The sequence below is a fragment of the Somniosus microcephalus genome, unplaced genomic scaffold (assembly GCF_052327205.1).
Source record: "Somniosus microcephalus isolate GS21.2 unplaced genomic scaffold, FLI_Smic_1.0 unresolved_chr5, whole genome shotgun sequence".
Classification (NCBI taxonomy): Eukaryota; Metazoa; Chordata; class Chondrichthyes; order Squaliformes; family Somniosidae; genus Somniosus; species Somniosus microcephalus.
Genome location: NW_028225183.1, coordinates 49,098,354 through 49,115,828, shown reverse-complemented (window position 1 = coordinate 49,115,828; position 17,475 = coordinate 49,098,354). Strand labels below are relative to the sequence as shown.

The 17,475-nt window shown below is 43.5% G+C and overlaps 1 protein-coding gene and 1 pseudogene across 1 annotated transcript in view; one reads left to right on the top strand and one right to left on the bottom strand.

Annotated features, from left to right (window-relative positions):
- Positions 1-17,475, bottom strand: part of LOC147088186 (Fc receptor-like protein 5) — a 509,517-nt gene that overhangs the window by 255,458 nt on the left and 236,584 nt on the right. The gene's annotated exons all lie outside the window — the stretch shown is intronic.
- On the top strand, positions 7,336-8,344 carry LOC147088193 (uncharacterized; annotated as a pseudogene).

Sequence of the window (17,475 nt, the reverse complement as noted above, 5' to 3'; positions counted from 1 at the left end):
AGGGTAATAATCTCTTATGACCTGAGCCACGAGCGAATTTGGCTAGGACAAATAAAATTAGAGATTTAAATGCGTGGCTCAAAGACTGGTGTGGGAGAAATGGGTTTTGCTTCCTGGGACACTGGCACTAGTACTGGGGCAGGAGGGAACTGTTCCATTGGGATGGGCTTCACTTGGCCAATGCTGGGACTAGAGTCCTGGCGGATCATATAACTACGGCTGTCGAGAGGGCTTCAAACTAACTAGTGGGGGGGAGGTTCCTAGAGAGCAAATAATAAAAATGACAACAGAGAAGGTCATAGACTTAGGTAGCAGTGGGGAAATTAAAAACCAGAGCGTGTCAGGAAGGGGCAGAAGGTATGGAGTAAAAGGTAAGGTAATAAAAAGGGCAAAAGCAGAAACTAAGTGTCACAAAACATATTCGAAAGTTCTCTATCTGAATGCACGTAGCATTCGTAACAAAATAGACGAGTTAATGGCAAAAATAACTACATATGGGTATGATCTTGTGGCCATTACAGAAAAATGGCTGCAGGTGACAATGCCTGGGAACTAAACATACCAGGTTATTTAACGATCAGGAAGGACAGGCAGGAAGGGAGGGGAGGTGGGGTGGCTATGTTAATAAAGGAAGGAATCACTGTAATACAGAGAAATGATATTGGGTCAAAAGATGAGGATAATGAAACAGTTTGGGTGGAGATAAGGAATAATAAGGGAAAAAAAACACTAGTGGGCGTAGTCTATAGGCCTCCGAACATTTGCAACTGTGTTGGATGGAGTATCAATCAGGAAATACTTGAGGCTTGTAATAAGGGAGCATTTATAATTATGGGGTATTTTAACTGTCATATTAATTGGACAAATCAAATTGGGCAGGGCTGCCTTGAGGATGAGTTCATTGAGTGTATTAGGGATGGGTTTCTTGAGCAGTATGTAACTGAACCGACCAGGGGGCAGACAACCTTAGAACTGGTCCTGTGTAACGAGACAGGATTAAATAAAAATGTCCTAGTAAAGGATCCCCTTGGAATGAGTGACCATAACATGGTTGAATTCCATATTCAATTAGAGGGTGAAAAGGTTGGTTCTCAAACAAGCGTGCTAAGCTTGAATAAAGGAGATTATGAAGGTATGAGAGCGAAGTAGAGTAGAGTGGATTGGGAAAATAGATTAAAGGGTAAGACGCTACATGATCAGTGGTGTACATTTAAGGAGTTATTTTACAACTTCCAAAAAATATATATTCCACTGAGAAGAAAAGGGAGTAAAAGAAAAGACAGCCATCCGTGGCTAAGTAAAGAAATTAAAGATAGTATTCGACTAAAAACAAGGGCATATAAGGTAGCCAAATCTAGTGGGAGGATAGAGTATTGGGAAAACTTTAAAAGACAGCAAAAAATAACAAAAAGATTGATTAAGAAAAGGAAGATAGATTATGAAAGTAAATTAGCAAAAAATATAATAACAGATAGTAAGAGTTTTTATAGTTATATAAAAAGAAAAAGGGTGGCTAAAGTAAATGTTGGTCCCTTAGAGGATGAGACTGGGAAATTAATGGTGGGAAATATGGAGATGGCAAAAACACTGAATGAATATTTTATTTCAGTCTTTACAGTAGAAGACACTAAGACTATCCCAACACTGGACAAACAGGGGACTAAAGGGTGGAGGAGCTAAACACGATCAAAATCACTAAGGAAGTGGTACTCGGTAAAATAATGGGACTCAAGGCGGATAAATCACCTGGACCTGATGGCTTACATCCTAGGGTCTTGAGGGAAGTGGCAGTAGGGATTGTGGATGCATTGGTAATAATTTTCCAAAACTCCCTGGACTCGGCAAAGGTCCCGGCAGACTGGAAAACTGCTAATGTAACACCCTTATTTAAAAAGGGCAGTAGACAGAAGGCTGGAATCTATAGACCGGTTAGCCTAACATCTGTGGTAGGTAAAATTTTGGAGTCCATTACTAAGGAGACAGTAACAGGACATTTGGATAATCATAATTTAATTGGACAAAGTCAGCATGGTTTTATGAAGGGGAAGTCATGTTTGACAAATTTGCTGGAGTTCTTTGAGGAAGTAACATATAGGGTGGATAAAGGGGAACCAGTGGACGTAGTGTATTTAGTCTTCCAAAAGGTATTTGACAAGGTGCCACACAAAAGATTATTGCTTAGGATAAAAAATCACCGGTTGGGGGTAATATTCTGCCATGGATAGAGGATTGGCTATCTAACAGAAGGCAGAGAGTTGGGATAAATGGTTCATTCTCAGACTGGCAATCAGTAACTAGTGGTGTTCTGCAGGGGCCAGTGCTGGGTCCCCAACTCTTTACAATCAATGTTAACGATTTGGTGGAGGGGACCGAGTGTAACACATAAAATTTGCAGATGATACTAAGATGGGAGGGAAAGTAGTGAGTCAGGAGGACATAAAAAACCTGCAAGGGGACATAGACAGGCTAAGTAAGTGGGAAGAGATTTGGCAGATGGAATGCAATACTGGAAAGTGTGAGGTTTTGCACTTTGGCAGGAAAAATCATAGAGCAAGTTATTATCTTAATGGCAAGAAACTGGAAAGTACTGAAGTACAAAGGGATCTGGGGGTCCTGGTGCACGAAACTCAAAAGGTTAGTATGCAGGTACAGCAAGTGATTAAGAAGGCCAATGGAATGTTGGCTTTCATTGCTAGGGGGATAGAATATAAAAATAGGGAGGTATTGCTTCAGTTGTACAAGGTATTGGTGAGACTGCACCTGGAATACTGCGTACAGTTTTGGTGTCCATACTTAAGAAAGGACATACTTGCACTCGAGTCAGTACAAAGAAGGTTCACTCGGTTAATCCCGGGGATGAGGGGATGGACATATGAGGAGAGGTTGAGTAGATTGGGACTCTACTCATTGGAGTTCAGAAGAATGAGAAGCGATCTTATTGAAACATATAAGATTGTGACGGGGTATGATCAGGTGGATGCGGGGAGGATGTTCCCGATGATGGGTGAAACAAGAACTAGGGGGCATAGTCTTAGAATAAGGGGCTGCTCTTTCAAAACTGAGATGAGGAGGAACTACTTCACTCAGAGGGCGGTAAGTCCATGGAATTTGCTGCCCCAAAAAGCTGTAGAAGCTACATCATTACATAAATTTAAAACAGAAATAGACAGTTTCCTAGAAGTAAAGGGAATTAAGGGTTACGGGAAGCGGGCAGGAATTTGGACATGAGTCTAGGTTCGGATCGGTCATGGCCCTGTGGGTAGTGGGCCCATGGGCCGTGTAGCCTGATCTGGATCCTAATTCGTGTGTCTAATCCTGTTAGATTCAGGAGATGTTTCTGTGATAGTGGATTGGCGGTTAGGATCAGATCAGCCATGATCTTATTGAAAGGCGGAGCAGGCTCGAGGGGCCGATTGGCCTACTCCTGCTCCTTTTTCTTATGTTCTTCTTATGTTCTTATAATAGTCACATTGCAATGGAATATCATTTTGGAATATAATAGTAATTTGCAATGCAGTAGAACCTTGCAATGGAATATCACATTGCAATATAATAGTCATTTACAATGCTAAAGCACAATGCAATTGAATATCACACTGCAATATAACAATCATTAGCAAAGCAATAGAATATTACAATGGAATACCACTTTAAAATATCGTAATCATTTGCAATGCTATAGCATATAGCAATGGAATATCATTTTGCAATATAATAGTCATTTGCAATGCAATAGAATATTGCAATAGAATATCTCTTTGCATTATGATAGTCATATGCAATGCAATAGAAGAATGTAATGGGATATCTCTTTGCAATATAATCGTCATGTGCAATGCAATAGCACATTGCAATGGAATATCGCTTTGTAATATAATCGTCATTTGCAATGCAATAGAACATTGCAATGGAATCTCTCTTTGCAATATAATAGTCATTTGCAATGTAAAAGCACATTGCAATGGAATATCACTTAGCAATGTAATAGTGATTTGAAATGCAATTGCAAATTGCAATGGAATATCATAGTCATTTGCAATGCAATAGACCATTGCAATGGAATATCATTTTGAAATATAACAGTCATTAGCAATGCAATAGGACATTACAATGGAATACCACTTAATGGCCCAGAAATTCGGGTCTCCACGAGTGAGTACGCAGGGGGTACTCACCCGTAGGCCCGATGGAAGTGCCAGTTTCCTGCATGCACTGAGCATGCACGGGAAACCGGTACTTCCATTCCTCTGAAGGAAGGGGTTCAGAGGTCGAATGCGTGCGCGGGGGAGGCTGCGCGTGCGCATCAAACTTACGTTTTTTTACACGTTTTCCCTGGATCGAAAACCTGCAGGATTTAAAAATGTAAAAAGTGGCATAAGGCCTGCTTTTTAAAAGGTAAGTGATGAAAAATTATAATTAAACCTTTTTCCACAGGTTTATTATTTTTAAATACTTTAACGGAAGGTAAGTTTATATTTAGCTCCGTTAGAATATAAAATTACTTTTTTCAAAAATTTAAATTATTGTTTAAAATAGTTATTTCATGTAATTTATAGTTTATTTAAAAATGAGATGTTTTTTAAAAATGTATTTGAATGTTTAGTGCTATTTTGGCGGCATAGTATTTATAAGTCTTGACAGTTCTTCCTCTCAGATTATGAATGAAGCATTACCTGCTCCGATTGGCTGCCCATGGCCCACGTGATCCCAGGGGATGCATCGAACTACGCAAGCCCTGCGCACCGGCTGCTGGACCAGGCCCAGGATCGGAATTCCATGGGGACCCGCAGCTCAACAGCCGGCACACAAGGTAGAGTGCACATCGGGGGCTTGCACCCGCGGGAAGCCTCTGACCCGAATTTCTGGGCCATTAATATATCGTAGTCATTTGCAATGCAATTGAACATTGTAATGGAATATTGCTTTGCAATATAAACGTCATTTGCAATGCAATAGTATATTATGATGGAATATATCTTTGCTATATAATAGTCATTTGCAATGCAACAGCACATTGGAATGTAATAAGATTTTGCAATACAACTGTCATTTTAAAAGCAATAGGACATAGCAATGGAATATCACTTTGCAATACCATAGTAATTTGCAATGCAATAGACTACTGCAATGGAATATCGCTTTGCAATTTAACCGTCATTTGAAATGCAATAGAACATTGCAATGGTATATCTCTTTGCAATTTAAATGTCATTTGCAATGCAAAAGCATATTGCAATGGAATATCACTTAGCAATGTAATAATCATTTGAAAAGCAATGGCACAATGCAATGGAATATTAATTTTGAATATAAAGTCATTTGTAGTGCAGTAGAACATTGCAATGGAATATCATTTTGCAATATAACAGTCATTAGCAATGGAATGGGACATTACAATGGAATACAACTTAATATATCGTAGTCATTTGCAATGCAGTAGCATATTGCAATGGAATATCACTTAGCAATATAATTGTCATTTAAAATGCAGTAGCACATTGCAATGGAATATCATTTTGGAATAATATAGTCATTTGCAATGCAATAGAACATTGCAATGGAATATCATTTTGAAGTATAGCAGTCATTAGCAATGAAATAGCACATTACAATGGAATACCACTTAAAAATATCGTAGTCATTTGTAATGCAATAGAACATAGCAGTGGAATATCACTTTGCAACATAATAGTCATTTGCAGTGCAAGAGAACATTACAATGCAATATCGATTTTTCAATAAAATCAGCATTGCAATTCAACAGCACATTGTAATGGAATATCACTTAGCAATATAATAGTCATTTGCAGTGCAATAGAACATTGCAATGGGATATCATTTTGCAATATAACAGTCATCAGCAATGCAATAGGACATTAGAATGGAATACCACTTAACAATACCGTAGTCATTTGTAATGAAATAGAGCATTGCGATGGAATATCAATTTGCAATATAATATTCATTTGCAGTGCAATAGGACATGGCAATGGAATGCCAATTAATAATATCGCAGTCATTTGCAATGCAATAGAAAATTTCAGTGGAATATCATTTTTCAATATAACAGTCATTAGCATTGCAATAGGACATTAGAATGGAATAGCACTAAACAATATCGTAGTAATTTGCAATGAAATATATAGGATTGCGATGAAATATCGGTGGCGTCGTGGTTATGTCACTAGATTTGTAAGCTATGAAACTCGATCAAATGCTTTGAGGCATATGGGTTCAAATCCCACCACGGCAGCTGGAGGAACTTAAATTTAATTCTGGAATTAAAATGTTAGACTTAGTAATGGCGACCATGATACCATTGTCGATTGTTGCAAAAACCCATCTGGTTCAGTAATGCCCTTTAGGGAAAGAAATCTGCCGTCCTTACCTGGTCTGGTCCACATGTGACTCCAGACCCACAGCAATGTGGTTGACTCTTAATGCCCTCTGAAATGGCCTAGCAAGCCACTCAGCTGTAAACAACTGCTACAAGAAAAGAATAAGAATAAAACCGGTTGGACCACCCGGCATCGACTTCGGCACCGGAAACGACAATAACAACGGCAAAACCAGCCCTGTCGACCCTGCAAAGTCTTCCTTACCAACATCTGGGGGCTTGTGCCAAAATTGGAAGAGCTGTCCCACAGACTAATCAAGCAACAGCCTGACATAGTCATAATTACCGAATTTTACCTTAAAACCAATGTCCCAGACACCACCATCGCCATCGCTGGGTATGCCCTGTCCCACTGGCAGGACAGACCCACCAGAGGTGGTGGCACAGTGGTATACAGTCGGGAGGGAGTAGCCCTGGGAGACCGTAACATTGACTCAGGACCCCATGAGGTCTCATGGCATCAAGTCAAACATGGGCAAGGAAACCTCCTGCTAATTACCACCTAACACCCTCCCTCAGCTGATGAATCAGTACTCCTTCATGTTGAACACCAATTGGAAGAAGCTTTGAGAGTGGCAAGGGCACAAAATATCCTCTGCGTGGGGGACTTCAAAGTCCATCACCAAGAGTGGCTCGGTAGCACCTCAACTGACTGAGCTGGCCGAATCCTAATGGATATAGCTGCCAGACTGGGTCTGCGACAGGTGGTGAGGGAACCAACAAGAGGGAAAAAGCTACTTGATCTCGTCCTCAACAATCAACCTGTTGCAGATGCATCTGTCCATGACAACATTGGTGGAAGTGACCACCGCACACTCCTTGTGGAGACGAAGACCCGTCATCATGTTGAAGATACCCTCCACCGTGTTGTGTGGCACTACCACCGTGCTAAATGGGGCAGATTTCGAACAGATCTGGCAACTCAAAGCTGGGCATCCATGAGGCGCTGTTGGCCATCAGCAGCAGCAGAATTGTAGTCAACCACAATCTGTAACCTCATGGCCCGGAATATCCCTCACTCTACCATTACCATCAAGCCGGGAGATCAACCCTGGTTTAACGAAGAGTCCAGGAGAGCATGCCGGGAAACTCACCAGGCACACCGAAAAATGAGGTTGCAACCTGGTGAGGCGACAACACTGGACTACCTGCATGCCCAACAACGGAAGCAACATGCGATAGACAGAGCGAAGCGATCTCACAACCTTCGGAACAAGTCAAAGCTCCACAGTCTTACCACATCCAGTCGTGAGTGGTGGTGGACAATTAAACAGTTAACAGGAGGAGGAGGCTCCAAAAATATCCCCATCCTCAATGATGGTGGAGCACAGCACGTGAGTGCAAAAGACAAGGCTGAAGCATTTGCAACTATCTTCAGCCAGAAGTGCTGAGTGGATGATCCAACTCGGCCTCCTACTTAGGTCCCCAGCATCACAGATGCCAGTCTTCAGCCCATTCAATCCACTCCACGTGATGTCAAGAAACGGCTGAAGACACTGGATACTGCAAAGGCTATGGGCCCTGACAACATTCCGGCAATAGTACTGAAGACTTGTGCTCCAGAACTAGCTCCGCCCCTAGCCAATCTGTTCCAGTACAGCTACAACACTGGCATCTACCCGGCAATGTGGAAAATTGCCCAAGTATGTCCTGTCTACAAAAAGCAGGACAAATCCGACCCGGCCAATTATCATCCCATCAGTCTACTCTCAATCATCAGCAAAGTGATGGAAGGTGTCGTCGAAAGTGCTATCAAGCGGCACTTACTCAGCAATAACCTGCTAACTGACGCCCAGTTTGGGTTCCGCCAGGGCCACTCAGCTCCTGACCTCATTACAGCCTTGTTCCAAACATGGACCAAAGAGCTGAACTTAAGAGGTAAGATGAGAGTGACTGCCCTTGACATCAAGGCAGCATTTGATCAAGTGTAGCATCAAGGAGCCCTAGCTAAACTGAAGTCAATGGGAATCATGGGGAAAACTCTCCATTGGTTGGAATCATACCTAGCACAAAGGAAGTTGGCTATGGTTGTTGGAGGTCATTCATCTCAATCACATGACATCACTGCAGGTGTTCCTCCGGGCAGTGTCCTAGGCCCAACCAACTTCAGCTTTTTCATCAATGACCTTCCCTCCATCATAAGGTCAGAAGTGGGGATGTTCGCTGATGATTGCACACTGTTCAGCACCATTCGAGACTCGTCAGATACTGACGCAGTCCGTGTCCATATGCAGCAAGACCTGGACAAAATTCAGACTTGGGCTGACAAGTGGCAAGTAACATTCGCACCACACAAGTGCCAGGCAATGACCATCTCCAAAAAGTGAGACTCTAACCATCTCCCCTTGACGTTCAATGGCATTACCATTGCTGAATCCCCCCCCCCCCTATCAACATCCTGGGGGTTACCATTGATCAGAAGCTGAAGTGGACCAGCCATATAAATACTGTGGCTGCAAGAGCAGGCTAGAGGCTGGGAATTCTGCGTCGATGTCTCACCTTCTGACTCCCCAAAGCCTTTCCACCATCTGCAAGGCACAAGTCAGGAGTATGATGGAATACTCTCCACTTGCCTGGATGATTGCAGCTCCAACAACACTCAAGAAGCTCGACACCATTCAGGATAAAGCAGCCCGCTTGATTGGCACTCCATCCACCACCTTCAAAATTCATCCCCTCCACCACCGGCGCACTGTGGCTGCAGTGTGTACCATCTACAAGATGCACTGCAGCAACACGCCAAAGCTCCTTCAACAGCACCTTCCAAACCCGCGACCTCTACCACTTAGAAGGACAAGGGCAGCAGACACATGGAAAGATCACCACCTACAAGCTCCCCTCCAAGCCACACACCATCCTGACTTGGACCTGTATCACCGTTCCTTCACTGTCGCTGGGCAAAATCCTGGAACTCCCTTCCTAACAGCATTTTGGTTGTACCTACACCATAAGGACTGCAGCTGTTCAAGAAGGCGGCTCACCACCATCTTCTCAAGGGCAATTAGGGATTGGCACTAAATGCAGGCCTAGCCGGCCAGCGACGCCCACATCCCATCAATGAAATTAATAAAAAAAAGGGTAAACAGCCTGTCAGCATCCGCACAGTCAAGCCCTGAAAGAATATATATGTTCTTCCTTCGTACAGTCTGCTGATTTCATGTCACCACAGAAAACAATGTTTAACTGGATGGACAAGCTGCCACAGATTTCTTCTCCTCCCACATTCTCTGACACGCACGCGGCCGTATAAAGGGACAAAAGCAGCACACGAGAGAAAAGGCGATTAGACTCCCGTCCGTAGTGTCTAATTGCCTCAATTTGGCCGAACGCCATATGAAGCAACAATTTGAATCAAACCTGCACTTCATTTCAGTCTCAAAACGTTAAGCGATCACACACTGAAAACCGCACGCAAAAGGAAAAGGACAAGGCCCGTGACAGTCACTAAACTGCATTCAAACATAGCAACCAAATCAGCTCGCTTCGAAGATTTTGTGATCAGAAATTCATACCTCTAGAATTTGGCTGAAAAGAAGAGATTGCAGGGGTTGCTCGCTTCTCGGCCGCAGCGCCGGCGATAGGAACAAATCATCCGCTCAAAACCGAGTCCTTCAACCTGCTGGAGCTGACGCTAACCGAGCGCTCAGTCCTCAGGATCTGATTGGACACATTCAAATGGGGGCGTTCTTGCGCCGCTGTATGTGATTGGTTGGTTGTTGCCACGTGATCAGGGTGCGGAGCGATGCAAGGAAGCTGAAGTTGTCTGGCAATTGTTATTGTGTCAAGGTTTCCGTTCTAATCCATGTCAGTGTAAAACTGAGGAAAGTATACAAAAGGGTTTTCAGAATGGATTATCTACTGTGGCCGATATTCCTGCTGGATTTTCATGGCAAGAAATCTGCACTTGGAATATTGGTATAAGGGAAGTAGAATATCCAGGCTGCCTGGCAGAAGACGGATCGATGAAGCGATTGTTCCCATTGGAAGCAGGAAGGCAGCAGCAGTATGCTCACCACTGTTCCTTTCACGGAATCAAAGACTCCATTTTTATACAATAGATATATTTGTAAAAAGTAAAACCTGGTCACGTCTCTGGATGGGCTCGAGCCACCAATCTTTTAATTAACGGCCGAACGCACTGGCTTATTGCGCAACAGAGACAGATCAAAAGCGCTTTGCAATTGGAATTGGAATTACTTCACAGGAACCCAAGTGCTTATGTAACAGAGCATTCACAGCAGAGGCACCGATTTTGCAGCAAATGAGAAGGTGCTTGGGTCCAATCGACTATCGGGGTAGTCGAGGCCGAGTGGTTAATGCGATGGATTTAAAATCCATTGGGGTTTCCCGCTGCAGATTCGAATCCTACCGACTACGGAAATGAGGACCTCTTCCCAAGTGACCCGTTTTTACTGCATTTTAACCGCTGCCTTTCGGTTCCTGAGACACATTCAAAGCTACAATCAAACAACGATTCAAGCAGACAGTTAAACAAGCACTTCACCCCATTATTACATAAATGCATCATGAGAGGCCTGGGCCACAAGAGAAATACTACATTGTTTAATTCTCTTGAAACCGTGAAAGCAATTTTAACCGTCGAAAATATTTATTTTGCAACCCATTGAAGAAAATGCACGTCGTCCGCGCAGCCATTATCCAGTTCATCCTAGTACCTACTGCGATGATTATTAATGAACTAAGCCAGACCAACCACAGTTCTCAACCCCGCCGGCCAAAATCGGTTCTTTACAACATAAGAAAGAGGAGCAGGATTTGGCCATGCGGCACTCGATCCTGCTCCGCCATTCAATAAGATTATGGCTGATCCTCTACCTCAACTGAAAATTACCGACCTAGCCCCATATACCTTGATTTCCGTAATGAAAAATCCATCTCTGTTAGGAATGTACTCAGACTTCCACAGCCCACTGCGGTAGAAGATTCCAAAGACACTCAACCCTTAGAATGAAGCAATTTCTCCTCATCTCAATCCTAAATGGCTGGCCCCTTATTCTGAAACTTTGACCCCTAGTTCAGGACTCCACAGCAAGGGTAAACAACCTCTAAGCATCGGCTAAGTCAAGCCTGGAAAGAATTTACATGTTCTTCCTTCGTCGAGTCTGCCGATTTCATTTCACCACAGAAAACAATGTTTAACTGGATGGACAACCAGCAGGAAATACAATGCAGCCGCAGATCTTTTCTCCAACCACATTCCCTGACACGCACGCGGCCCTGTAAAGAGCAAAAGCAGCACACCAGAGGAAACGCGATTTAAATCCCGTTCGTAGTGTCGAATTGCCTTCATTTGACCGAACGCCATATGGAGCAACAATTTGAATCAGACATTGCATTAAATTTCAGTTTCCAAACGTTAAGCGATCACACAATGCAAACCGTACGCAAAAAGAAAAGCACAAGGCCGGTGTGAGTCACTAAAACACATTCAAATGCAGCAGCCAAATCAGTTGTCAAAGATTTTGTGATTACAAATTCATACCTCTAGCATTTGGCTGAAAACAAGAGATTGCAGGGGCTGCTCGCTTCTCGGTCGCGGCCCCAGCGACAGGAAGAAGTCATCCGCTCACAACCGAGTCCTCCAACGTACTGGAGCTGATTGTGACGGAGCAGCTCAATCCTCATGCCCTGATTGGACACACTCAAATGGGGGTGTTCTCTCGCCACTGTAAGAGATTGAATGGTTGTTGACACATGATCAGGGTGTGGGGCGATGCAAGGAAGCTGAAGTTGTCTGGCAATTGTTATTGCTTCAAGCTTTCCATTCTTGTCCATGTAAGTGTAAAACTGTGGAAAGTGTATAGAAGTGTTTTCAGAATGGATGATCTACTGTGGCCGAATTTCCAACTTGATTTTCATGGCAAGAACGCTGCACTTGGAATATTGGTGTAACCGAAGTAGAATATCCAGTCTGCCTGGCAGAAGACTGAACGCTGAAGCGATTGTTCCCATTGGGAGCAGGAAGGCAGCAGCAGTATGCTCACCACTGTCAATTTCACGGAATCAAAGACTCCATTTTTCTACAATAGATATGTTTGCAAAAATTAAAAGACGCTTTCGTTCCTGGGTGGGCTCCACCCACCAACCTTTACTAGTTAACAGGCGAACGCGCTGGCCCATTGCGCCACAGGAACAGACGAAAAATTCTTTGCAATTGGAATTATTCCACAGCCTCCCAAGTGATTATATGGCAGAGCGCTCACAGCAGAGGCACCTATTTTGCAGCAAATGAGAAGCTGCGTGGGTCCAATCCACCGTCAGCGTTCTCATGCCCGAGTGGTTAAGGCGATGAACTAAAAATCCAGTTGGGGTTTCCCCGCGCAGGTTCAAATTCTGCCGACAACAGCACCGTGGACGTCGTCCCAAATGATCCGTGTTTACTTAATTCTGTGCCGAGATTCAAAGCTATAATCAAAGAACAATTCCAGCAGAAAGTATGACAAGCACATCACGGCATCAATAGAGACCTCGGCCGCAGGCGAATACTATGTTGTTTAATGCTCTTGAAACCGTGAAAGCAATTTTAACCATCGAAAATATTTATTTTGCAACCCATTGAAGAAAATGCACGTCGTCCGCGCAGCCATCTTCCAGTTGAAGCTGCTTCCTACTGCGATGTTTATTTAATGAACTAAGCCAGACGAGCCACTGTTCTCAACCCCGCCGGCCAAGATCGGTACATTAGATCATAAGAAATAGGAGCAGGATTTGGCCATGCGGCACTCGATCCTGCTCCGCCATTCAATAAGATCATGGCTGATCCTCTACCTCAACTGAAAATTACCGACCTAGTCCCATATAGAATGATTTCCGTAATGTAAAAATCCATCTAGGTTAGGAATGTACTCTACGAATGAACAGCCACAGCTCTCTGCTGTAGAGAATCCCAAAGATACACAATCATTAAAATTAAGCAATTTCTCCTCAACTCAATCCTAAATATCCGGCCCCTTATTCTGAAACTTTGTCCCCTAGATCAGGCTCCACAGCCAGGGTAAATAGCGTCTCAGCATCCGCTCAGTCAAGCACTGAAATAATTAATATGTTCTTCCTTCGAACAGTTTGCTGATTTCATTTCACCACAGAAAACAATGTTTAAGTGGATGGACAACCAGCAGGAAATAGAATGCAGCCTCAGATTTATTCTCCAACCACATTCTCTGACACACACGCGGCCGTATAAAGGGACAAAAGCAGCACATGAGAGAAAAGGCGAGTTGAATCCAGTTCCTGGTGTCGAATTGCCTCAATTTTGCCGAACGCCATATGAAGCAGCAATTTGAATCAGGCGTTGCACTTCGTTTCAGTCTCAAAACGTTAAGCGATCACACACTGCAAACCGCACGCAAAAAGAAAAGCACAAGGCCCGTGAGAGTCACTAAACCGCATTCGAACGTAGCAACCAAATCAGCTCGCTTCAAAGATTTTGTGATTAGAAATTCATACTTCTAGAATTCGGCTGAAAACAAGAGATTGCAGGGGCTGCTCGCTTCTCGGCCGCAGCGCCAGTGACAGGAACAAGTCATCTGCTCACAACCGAGTCCTCCAACCTACTGGAGCTGATTGTGACGGAGCAAGTCAATCTTCAGGCCCTGATTGGACACATTCAAATGGAGGAGTTCTCGAGCCGCTGTATGTGATTGGTTGGTTGTTGTCACGTGATCAGGGTGTGGAGCGATGCAAGGGAGCTGAAGTTGCCTGGCAATTGTTATTGTTTCAAGCTTTCCGTTCTAATCCATGTAAGTGTAAAACTGAGGAAAGTGTAGAAAAGGTTTTTCAGAATGGATTATCTACTGTGGCCGATTTTCCAACTTGATTTTCATGGCAAGAACGCTGCACTAGTAATATTGGTATAAGGGAAGTAGAATATCCAGGCTGCCTGGCAGAAGACTGATCGATGAAGCGATTGTTCCCATTCTAAGCAGGAAGGCAGCAGCAGCAAGCTCACCACTGTTCCTTTCACGGAATCAAAGATTCCATTTTTATACATTAGATATGTTTGCGAAAATTAAAAGCTGCTCACGTCTCTGGGTGGGTTCGAACCAACAACTTTTAAGTTAGCAGCCGAACGTGCTAGCCCATTCCGCCACAGAGACAAACGCGCAATACTTTGCAATTGGAATTATTCCACAGGAACCCACTGATTATATACCATATCCTTCACAGCAGAGGCACCCATTTTGCAGCAAATGTGAAGCTGTGTGGCTCTAATCGATCGTCGGGGCTGTCGTGGCCGAGTGGTTCAGGCGATTGACTCATAAATCCGCTTGGATACTTCACCGCGCATGTTCGAAATCTCGCCGACTTACCTTCTCACCATAAGCAGAGAAAGGGCCATGATGGGAGAGTCTGTGCGACTTCTCCTCTCACATGGGTGGAGATAAGGCCATGTGGGAGAGTTTGCTAGACTTATCATCTCATATGGGCCAACCACAAATTAGACTGTGGCAGAGTGAAGTTAGGGACCCCCTCCGATCAGAAACTTAACAGGCAGTTGAGCCAATAATAGCAGACTTATTACAAACCGGTATGGTGACAAAGACTAGCTCCCCGGTATGGCCAGTGCAGAAACCAGATGGATCCCGGAGAATGACCATTGATTATACGGCTCTAAATCGGGTCACTCCCAAGCTCCATGCCTTAGTGGGGAATCCCGCCACTTTTTTATAACGGCCTCCACCCAGCCCTGTCCATATTCGGCGCTGGACATCCGAAACGGATTTAGGACATGTCCGTTGGCTCCTGGATCCCAAGAGTGTTTCACTTTCACTGTACGGTCCATTCAATATACATGGACCTGTTTGCCTCAGGGATTTCACAATGCCCCTACTATTTTTCACGAGAGCCTGGAAAAGGCTCTCCAGCCAGCATTGGCAGATACCCAAATGCAAGATCCTGCCTGTCTTCAATAAGTAGATGACATTCTCATTGGTAGACCCTCGCCCTCAGCGCCTCTGGACGCCCTGATACAATATAACAATAATACTTTATTTCAAATTAACCTATCCAGACAGTGAAAGTTGTATTCAGGCAAGGATCAGAGAAGATCCCTTCTGTATAATTAGGTGTTGAGATGGGCTCTGTGTTCAGGATGAGTGTCATATGTGTTTCTATTCCATTAGTCTGAGAACGTGTGATTTGTAGGGCAAATATTCCCTATTATTCTCTGCTCTTATAATTATGCCAAATTTCAGGCTCAATGCGGCAGGAATAAGTCAGTTGAGAGAGAGCTAGCAGGAAGCTCAAAATGTGCCGCCTATCCTCAGAATTTTAATACCACAATTGGCTAATTTCTCAAATATTTCCATATGGAAATGATAATTTTTCATTTTTTCTACCGTTGTTTCTTTCTTCCCTCAGGCTCTCTTTCTCTGCTCTCACTGACTTTCTACCGTCGGTTCTCCACAGTTTATTTTTTGTCCTCTTGCACTGTTTTCCTCAGGCTCGCACGCTTTTCTCAGACTTGTACTGCCTTAGTGCCTTTCTCCACCTCAGGACGACCCACAGCGCTTTACAACCAATGAAGTATTTTGAAGTGTTTTTATTTTGCAATGTTGGAAACGCCGCAGCCAATTTGCACAAAAAATCTCCCACAAGCAGCAATGTGATAATGATCAGCTCAACTGTTTTATTCGTGCTGTTGATTTTGGGATAAGTTATGAATTAAATTTACAATCTTTGTGCTCCAACAAACATCTATGTATTAGTGTTGCCCGGTGAAGACGTTGCTTCTTCTGATCTAGTGGGTTGCATCAGAAGAGATTTTGCCGTCTACTAATTTAAATTCCTTTTATTTCCCCTTTATTTATCAAGACAAAGACACAGTTCAATCATCAGTTACTAGTTTCAAAACCGCGGTTAGTTTCTGTGGTAGCCTAGGCGAGCGGTTGAAGGAACTGGATTCAGGTTTTCGTTCCTGCGGAAACATGGGTTCAAATCCCACCGCTGCTCGATATTGTGGCTTTTATAAATTTCGCTGCTTCATCCAGAACAGTTAACCATGCAGACAGGGAGGCTTGTTCGTATCATGTCATTTCTTCATGACTGTCTTTTAGTGGTTGTTAGAAGGCAGATGCGATTTGAAGAATTTCCTCTGGTCCATAATTGGCCTGAGCCCAGCAGCGAACACTCGATACACCGTCACCCAAGAAACTGAATTCAGACAGTTTTCTCACTCTTCTCCACACCTCACTTATTCAGATATACAGCACTTTTACATTTGTGTTTCTTCCATTTCTTGCAATCAATCGACCGCGCCCCCCATTGCTGTCACTCTCACACCCACCATCTCTCTGTCATTTCCTCGTTCGCCCTTCAAAACGTTCAGCAGCACCTCCCATTTGCTCCTGTGCTCCAATCCGCTTAATATAACACGAATATATTCTTTCAATCTAACCTATCCAGACATTACATTAAGAAATTGTAAAAAGATGATCCATTCTTCAATGTAAAAAAACTTGGGGGGATCAGGACTCTGTGTTCAGCATGTTAGCCAGATGTGTTTTTCGTACCATTAGTCTGAAACACTTGTGATTAGCAGGGCAAATATTCCCTATTGCTCTCTCCTCTTATAATTATGGTAAATTTCAGGCTCAGTGCGGCAGATATTTTTATCGCACTTTACGCTTTACTTACAGCAACTTCCTTCTTGCAATAAACACAATAACCTACAACCCAAATTTCGAATCAACTTATATGCACCAACATAAGTTGCAAATGCTGCATGCTTGCAGCAGCCTTGCTCTTCCTCTTTCTCTCCACGCATTCCTGCAGCGCCGCCTCTCCAGCACCAGATGGTGGTCTTGTCCTTTACACAACAGGGAATAGCTTCATACAAGAGGGAACACCGTTACACAACACGGAGAACCTTTACACAACAGGAAACATATTACTCAATAGCGGACATCTTTACAAAGCAGACAACATCTCTAAACAACAGGGAAAACCGTTACACAACAGCGAACATTTTTACACAACAGAGAACACGTTTATATAACAGGGGACATCTTTACACAACAGGGAATTTCTTTACACAGCAGAAAGCACCTTCATGCAAG